This window comes from Equus caballus, chromosome 6 (genome assembly GCF_041296265.1).
Source record: "Equus caballus isolate H_3958 breed thoroughbred chromosome 6, TB-T2T, whole genome shotgun sequence".
Taxonomy (NCBI): Eukaryota; Metazoa; Chordata; class Mammalia; order Perissodactyla; family Equidae; genus Equus; species Equus caballus.
Window position 1 is genome coordinate 18,920,926 of NC_091689.1, and position 8,691 is coordinate 18,929,616.

Genomic DNA, 8,691 nt, shown 5'->3' on the forward strand with positions numbered 1-8,691 from the left:
AAAAAAGGTATAGCAATTGCTGTCTTCAATTCATTCCCTCTCATACACACAACTGGCTGTAATTTCCAGTTTTATAAAGTAGCCGTGTAGCCATTTGGAAGATTCTGGTGTTAAAAAAGAAATAGGCCCAAAATGGAGTCATTTGCCCCCACAATAGCCAACCAAGACTTGATTACAGTTTCAACCTATCCCAGGCATGTGATCTTTTCAACGGTCAATCAGAAATTTCCTGACTAGCCCTAGTGAGGTAATCTGCATGATGAAAACCCCTTCTGATCCCTTCCCCTAAAAGAAGCCGTCCTGGCCTGAAACAATTCTTTCTTTTCTTTTGCTAATCACTTCCTTACCCCACCCTCCTTCTGCCTATAAAAACTTTCCAGTTGTACAACTCCTTGGATTATCTCTCTACTTGCTACACAGGATGCTGCCTGATTCAAATTGTTTAATATAGCCAATTAGATCTTCAAATTTACTCGGTTGAATTTTGTTTTTTAACATATTTGGTGGCAGCCGTGGGATCAAAGGAGACTTCTGTTGACTTCGAGGACAAAGAGAAACACAGGTGTGGTGCCCTGTGAACACTTCTGAGTTTGCTGTCTTTTTTCACCATTTCCAGGGGCGTTTTGGTAAGTTCCTCTCGGTTTGAGCTCTGCTCTCTTTTTACATTGTGCTCCCTATTTAATTGGCTTTTCAGACCACAATTCCCAGATTATTGAGTGGAAACCCCAGCCCTGATTCTCTCCTCAGATTCCATGTTGGGAACTGCTGGTGGCAGCTGCAGCTCTCTATTTGTTTGGGATCACTCTGAAGTCCTCATTCTTTGAGGCCTGCTGGTCCAATCCTTTCCCCAGAGTCCAGAGTCCCGTGGGCATTGTTGGGGGTTAACACCAGAGTTGGACTGGGTCCAACTTAAGAATGGGGCTGGGTCTGATTCCAGAACCAGAGAGGGTCTGGGATTGGACTGGTTCGGATTTGAGCTAGACTAGGTCCATTGGAAGGCCTCAGGTGAATATTAAATAAAGGCCAGCTCCTAATGGGAATCTCAGAAGTAAAAAAAAAAAAGCAACAAACTTTAGTGGGCATGGTCCAAACATTTAAAGGCTGCTAAAATACTCGCCACCTCCCAACCTCACAGCAAGTCCTTCTTAGTATTAGTTTGGCTATGAGAAACCCAAAGGCATAGCTAAAAGAAATGGGATCCTTTATATTCAAAGAATTGAGGGCACCACCTTCTGGCACACCTGCTTATTTTATGTTTAACAACTATAGACCAGTAAATTGCAGATAAGATGCAAAGATTTCACTGAAAACTACCTAGAATTACAATGGCCATTGTGGGGAATGTTCCAATTAGACAAGATGGTTCATTTAAGAAATACACTAGAGGAGCCAGCCCTGTGGCCTAATGGTTAAGTTCGTGCTCCGCTACCACAGCCCAGGCTTTCGCCGATTCAGATCCTGGGCGCGGACATGGCACTGCTCATCAGGCCATGTTGAGGCGGTGTCACACATGCCACAACTAGAGGGACCCCCAACTAAAATATACAACTGTGTACCAGGGGGCTTTAGGGAGAAAAAGGAAAAATAAAATCTTTAAAAAAAAAAAAAAAACAAGAAATACACTAGAGAGCAAAAGATCCCAAGTTGAACAGACAGAATGGGACGCCTTTAATTGGTACGCAGAAGCTTCCAAAAACCTTTAAGATTCTAAAATAGTTTCATTGAAAGATTCATTGCAAAAGGCTAATAAAAAATTAAAAACAAAAGTTATCTAAAACAACAAGTCGGCCTCCCCCATTACATTCTCCTAGGGATTGATTATCCATTCAATGGCTGAAGGCTATAGGGGAAGAAGACTTTTCCTCTACCTAATGTGGGTTCGTCTGGCCGGAGAACAAATTAAATTCACATGAGACAGAATAGCAAGAGAAAATTAAACAAAGCTTTATGAGGACCGTGGCCAGGGGCCTTTCTTCCCAAAGGAAGAAAGGGCACTGAAGAAGTGGGGTGCACAGAGTGGTTATATACCCCTAAACAGGATATTTCGCATATGATTGAAATGTCCCTCCCAAAATAGTCACAAGATTGTCCTGTCGGCACAGCGCTTGATGGACACAGCAGGTAGTGGTCTGCTATCTTGGAGGGCGTAGCAGGAGGCAAGTCTCGAGCTGGGTGGCCACAGGTGAGCGCAGCAATCAGTTCCTAGCCTAAGGAATCAGTTCCTAGCCTAAGGAAAGATGCTTAATCCTTAAAGAAATGCCAGTGTTGGGAGGGGGAGGGGGAGGGAAGTCAGTTACAGGAGGTTACCAGACAAGCACAAGAAACAAATGCAGATTTAAGTCCTTGCCTTCCCCATTGATTAAGAGTTTCTAGAGACAAGGTCATCTCCTTTCTTCTTCCTGGTACAGAGAGGGAGGCACCTTTACAGATAGAGATTTGCCTTACAAATGTAAATGTGTCCTAACAAAGGGCAAGCAAGTTCTACTCCTCAGAGCCTCCTTCCCTGTCCCAGTTTATCAAAAGCAATCAGCCTCAAATAATCCTTATGCCAAAGAGACATATCTTGGGGTGGCCAATTCCAGTCCCCACAAGGCTCAATACTTAATTTGTAATCAACTGGGACACTGGGGGAAAAAGGTGTCCTCAAAGGCCCTATGCAAACTCTTCTCAAATGCCCTCATATCTACCTCCAAAGGAGGGCCTCCATATGGGCCCCTCCTACAGGTGCTGGGGCTCTGAGGGGTTTTCTGGTAAACTATTGCCAGTAATTCCCTTAAACAGCCAAGGGCAAACTAAAATTACAATTAATGGGGTTGCTCAGTACTGCCAGAAATACCCACTGTTTGTCCCAGCTGAAACTTGACGAAATATTTGAAAGGACTTAATAACTTTATGATCAGAAATTTGGCCAAATTGGAAGCTGATATTCAGAGTCTGATGGGAATTTTTTTTAGGCCTTCTCTAAGCTAAATGTATCTAGAGGGAAAGAAAAACATTCTAGCATAGGCGAATGGGTGTGCCAGCCTTTTGATACCATTTAGATGGCAACCCAGTTCTTTGGGGAATTGAAAACTGTCTTTGTCTTGCAAATTTATGCAGGGCCAAAGACGTGGCTCTGGAAGTTCTAGGTTTACCTCCCTTTTTTGCCAATCTCCCAAACCTTGCCCATTCCTCTCAAAATGCTCGAAAATATCAGGACATTGGAAACAGAGTTGTCATGCACTTAATCTTTGTGATGTAAATTTTCTATCCTCACCTTCTCTAGGACCTAAGAGCCATTCTTTGAAACGCAAACCTTAGGGAGAAGTTTTTGTTTTCATCCAAAGAGAAAAAGGAGGGGAGTGTATTTGGAAATTGGGCTAATGAAAAACCTTAAATGTCCGCTCTGCAAATATTAGTAAACAAAAGCTATACAATCTCTGTTTGCATCTGTCTGTGCGTTTGTGTTTGTGGTCATATATGTATGTTGTAAATGTGAGATATTTTTCTGCCTCTGGATTGTATCGTGAAAATTGATTGGTAAAAGAGCTCTATTTAATTGGGTTGAAGGTCAAGTGCCATTCTAAAACTCTTAGAAATATAGAAACTAATCCAAATGTTTTTCAAGTTCACATAATCTGAGATCATCTTTAGTAAACAAAAGCTAGTTTAAGTTTGCTGGTTTAATTAAAATAAACATGTCTTCAGAGTTATTGCATTAAATGTAATGCAGATAAACAACTTTTATTCTACTTGAGTTTATTAGTCAAATAAGCTCTGCTATCTCTTACAAAACTTATCAGCCAAAAACAAAAAAAGAACGATGGCTGATTTTGTCTAATGTCTCATGATGTTTTTGTGGGTAATCTAAACATAATAGTTGGGAGCAAATGATTTAGATAGATGTAAATGGAATAAGAGTTTATAGATAAACTTTTTAGCAACAATTACATTTTATGGTATGTGTACTTAAAAATAGCTTCCAAAATTTTTTTTGGTAACTTGAGACCTTAGAGTTTTGCTAAGTTAAATTAAATGATGGAAATTCATTGATTGTCTAGATCATTTCCAAATAAGATAAAATACTGAAACATTAATTGCGAAACAAGCCTAAGTTTACCTACTTTTGACCTCTATTACAGAGGAACTAAAGATATTTGGGTCTGTTAGTATATGATTATAATTTTTATGACTTTGTGTTAAAAATATATATTTGAGGTGGGGGGAGATCGGCCCTGAGCTAACATTCATTGCCAATCTTCCTCTTTTTGCTTGAGGAGGATTGTTTCTGAACTAACATTTGTGCCAATCTTCCTCCATTTTGTATGTGGGACGTCACCACAGTGTGGCCTGATGAGTGGCATGTAGGTCTGTGCCTGGGATCCAAATCCCTGAAGCTCAGGCCGCCAAAGTGGAGTGCGCTAACTTAACTACTATGCCACTGGGCTGCCCCCATGTGTTTAAAATATTGATGGTTCTTTTTTTTTCCCCTCCAGATATAAAGAAACCTTTTCTCTTTAGCCAAAGTATGACTTACAGCAGTTTGGTAAATTATACCTTTGTAAGCAAAGACGGAAACATTTACTTTTTCTCCCTACCTGATCCCTGCAAAATTTGAAACCTCTTGCATATTCTTCTCATGGCAATATAGTTAGTTATTTGTATAAATTCAATAAGAATCTGTTCTTCTTGTAACAGGACACAGTTGGAAACAAGGGAATTTTGTTGTTGTTGTTGTTTTTAAAGATTTTTTTCCTTTTTCTCCCCAAAGCCCCCCGGCGCATAGTTGTATATTCTTAGTTGTGGGTCCTTCTAGTTGTGGCATGTGGGACGCCACCTCAGCGTGGCTCAATGAGTGGTGCCATGTCTGTGCCCAGGATTTGAACTGATGAAACACTGGGCTTCCTGCAGCAGAGCGCACAAACTTAACCACTCGGCCATGGGCCGGCCCCAACAAGGGAGTTTTTTTATGTTCTCTGAGACCCCAATCAAAACTGGGCGACACATAAGCACTCTACTTATTGCTATTCTCTAACCTTCTGAAATCACTGACATCAAAATTGAGGCTCACACTAAAAGAACTGAATCTGGATATCAGGAAAATGCCCTGGCTGACTTTCACGCAAAGGCAGCAGCAACAGAATCCACTGTATAAAGATCGTGGCACAAGTAGATGAAGTCCATTTTGCTTTTGCAAAATATGGCCCCCCATTGCCAGACTTTTGCCATCCTGATGTCCTTGCAACATGGCAATAGTCTGCTTCTGAATCAGAGAAGTTAGGATGGGCAAACAATGGCTGTAAATTTAACAAACAGTTAGGGCTATGGGAAACTCAAGATGGCTGCTTGATTCTTTGCCACTCCCTGGATAACCTCATTTTTTTGGTTTTTGCTTTCCTTCACCCGCCACAGAGCATTTAAGATGACTCAAATTAGGAATAGACATTGGTGGGAAGACTTCTATAAAACTGCAACAACAGTTTACCAACAATGTCTGACCTGCCAGGTCCATAATCCTGGAAAAATTATTTTTTGTCCCCATGGGCTTTTTTGTCTCCTCTGGACCCTTTGAACACTTGTAGCTGGACTCATGCAACTTGAGTTATCAATATGTCCTTGTTATTTTATGTAGGTTTCCTGGATGGGCTGAAGACTTCCCTTGCTGCAAGGCTGATGTCCTTACAGTGGCAAAGAAACTGTTAGAAAATGTGTTTCCCACTTGGGGTCTACCTTCCATAATCTCTAAAATGATTGAGGCACCCACTTCCCTGGGGAAATCATACCTTAATGAAAACCTTGGAATGAATTCCTTCTTAGAATTATCACTATCCCTATCACCCTATCACCCAATCATTAGGCAAGGTCAAGAGAACTTGACCTCTTGATGTGATCCTCAAAATTAAAATTCCTAAACTTGCCAAAACTACTGGACTCCCTCGGCTTAAAGTATTTCCTTTGGTCTTGCTGACTGTTCACAGTACCCACTTTGGGAGACATAAACTCACTCCACACAATATAGTCTGGTAGGCCAAGTCTATTGGTATACAACCTGCTGCTGACCCCTTGTTGCCTCATGCTAGTATGACCAGTTACTGTAAGTCTCTATGTCTTATGTTCAAGCCTGTTATCAACAGGGTAAAGAAGCTTTCCTGGATCCCAATTCAAAGGATCCTCTTGATCACAGTCTAGAGCCTGATGACTAGGTATTCTGGAAATGTCATCAGAGGAAGACAGCCCTTGAGCCTTGTTGGAAGAGCCTTTACCAAGTGCTCCTGACCACTGACACTGCTGCAAAACTAGAAGGCATTGAGCCTTGGATACACATCTCACAGCTAAAGAATGCTCCACCTGACATCTGGTCCTGCACAGACGCTGGAAATCTCTCAATCAAATTGACGAGGAAGAGAAATAGCTGACATCAAGGTAGACAGCTTCTGCCTAACATGACAGATCAAGACTTCATACTTTAAATGTAAACCTGTTCTTCTTTTCTTCCTTTCTTTCTGTCCTTTACTCCGGCATTGGCCTGGGAAGATAACGCCGTCATCCATATCTCGCAGGCCATCGCTAAGGGGGGTGACCCCTGGAATTTAGAACAACTTTTTATTTCAGGCTAAGAGAAAACCTAACTGACGCCTGGCTTGAATGGGCAAATGCAACAATTCCTGCAAATTAATCCATTAACAGTACCACCTTACAGGAAATAGTGCGTGTCCTGACAGGATATATCTCTATCTGTGGTGATTATCATTCTCCTTGGCCTATGAAGGCCTAGACAGCTGGTGCACAGCTGGGCAATGCCTCTTAGGTTATCTAACTGTGCCCCTAACTGCTCTAGAAAAGACCTACTAGGAGGCTTCCATGATTTAGGGCTCGCTTCCTTTGGCAGGTCCCTACTTCCCTGGTTAGGAGTAAATACAAATGAGGCTACGATCAGGAACCTCTCCTTAACTCTTAGAGACAATGTAGATTCCAAGACATTATCTGCCTAGCAAACATCCTTAGGCTCTTTGGCTAAAGTTGTTCCTGATTATGGGATAGCCCTTGATCATCTTTGAGCTGAGCAAGGAGGTGTCTATGGTGTGGCCAACACCACCAGCTGTACCTGGATCAACACTCCTGGCAAAGTTGAAATTCACTTACTTAAGATCACTCACCAAGCCATTTGGCTTAAAAAGGTGACTCTTTCATATGACCCAGCTATCCCACTACTGGGTATCTACCCAGACAACTTGAAATCAACAATCCAAAGTAAAATATGCACCCCTATGTTCATTGCAGCACTATTCACAATAGCCAAGACATGGAAACCATCCAAGTGCCCATCGACTGATGATTGGATAAAGAAGATGTGGTATATATATACAATGGAAGACTACTCAGCCATAAAAAAGACAAAATCATCCCATTTACAACAACATGGATGGACCTAAAAGGAATTATGCTAATAGAAATATTCCAGACTGAGAAAGACAAACACCAGATGATTTCACTCATATGTGGACTATAAACAAACACATGGACAAAGAAAACAGTTCAGTGGTTACCAGGCGAAGGGAGGTGGAGGATGGGCACAGGGGGTGGGGGGGAACACTTATGTGGTGATGGGCAAGAAATAATGTACAACTGAAATTTCACAATGATGTAAACTATTATGAACTCAATTTTAAAAAGAAATTAAAAAAAAAAAAAAGTGACTCCTTCAATGGGGCCTGTCTTGGACTGACTTGATTTTGATTGGTTTGGCTCTTGGGCACCATGGCTCTGAAGTACTCTCCAAACACTGGGAATTATCCTGCTTACAATCTCCCTGGCATGTCATATCTTCCCAAAAGCTTTAAATGCGTGTTTGCAGCCACTAACTACCAAGCAAATGATCTCTTTAAGACTGGAAAGAAAAAAGAAGCAAAGAGAATGATCAACTTAAAACTGTGGACCCAGAGCCATGACCTATCAATATGACACGCGGGAGCAGTCAAAGCTGCGAGAACCACAGAGCGCTAGCTGAGAGTGGAGCTGAGGCATCACACTTTGTTTTCCTCCCCAAAGCCCCAGTACACAGTTGTATATCCCAGTTGTAGGTCATTCTAGTTCTGCTATGTGGGACACCACCTCAGCATGGCTTGATGAGCGGTGTGTAGGTCCGTGTCCAGGATCTGATCCTGCGAACCCCGCACCACCAGGCAGAGTGCATGAACTTAACCGCTAGGCCACCAGGCTGGCCCCTAATGCATTAATTTTTGATCACATCTCTCACTTAGGCTGAGAGTTTGATCAAAAGGGTAAAAGTGTTAGAAAAGAAATAACAGGCTCAAATGGAGTCCTCTGCCCTCAAGACAGCAAACCAAGACTTAACTCCAGCTTCACCCCATCCCAGGAACGCGACCTTTTTAACAATCAATCTGAAATTTCCTGATTAGGACTAGAGAGGTAATCTGCACAATAATACTCCTGTGTTCTCTTCCCCCCCAAAAGATGTCCTGGCCTGAAACAATCTTTTCTTTTCTTTTGTTAATAACTTCCTCACCCCACCCTCCTGCTTATAAAAACCTTGCATTTTGTAAGACTCCTTGGACTATCTCCCTACTTGCTAGATGCGATGCTGCCCGATTCATGGATCATTGAATAAAGCCAATTAGATCTTCAAGTTTACTCGGTTGAATTTTGTTTTTTAACACTGGAATGAAGGGCAGTGTGCTTACTAAGTAGTCA

The 8,691-nt window shown here is 41.9% G+C and overlaps 1 long non-coding RNA gene across 1 annotated transcript; it reads left to right on the forward strand.

Moving 5' to 3' along the window:
* Positions 1–394: 394 nt before the first annotated feature.
* Positions 395–7,685, forward strand: LOC111773860 (uncharacterized). The gene is made up of 3 exons (XR_011439878.1): positions 395–626; positions 6,100–6,402; positions 7,261–7,685. It is a non-coding gene; the product is annotated as an uncharacterized lncRNA (long non-coding RNA).
* Positions 7,686–8,691: the final 1,006 nt, after the last annotated feature.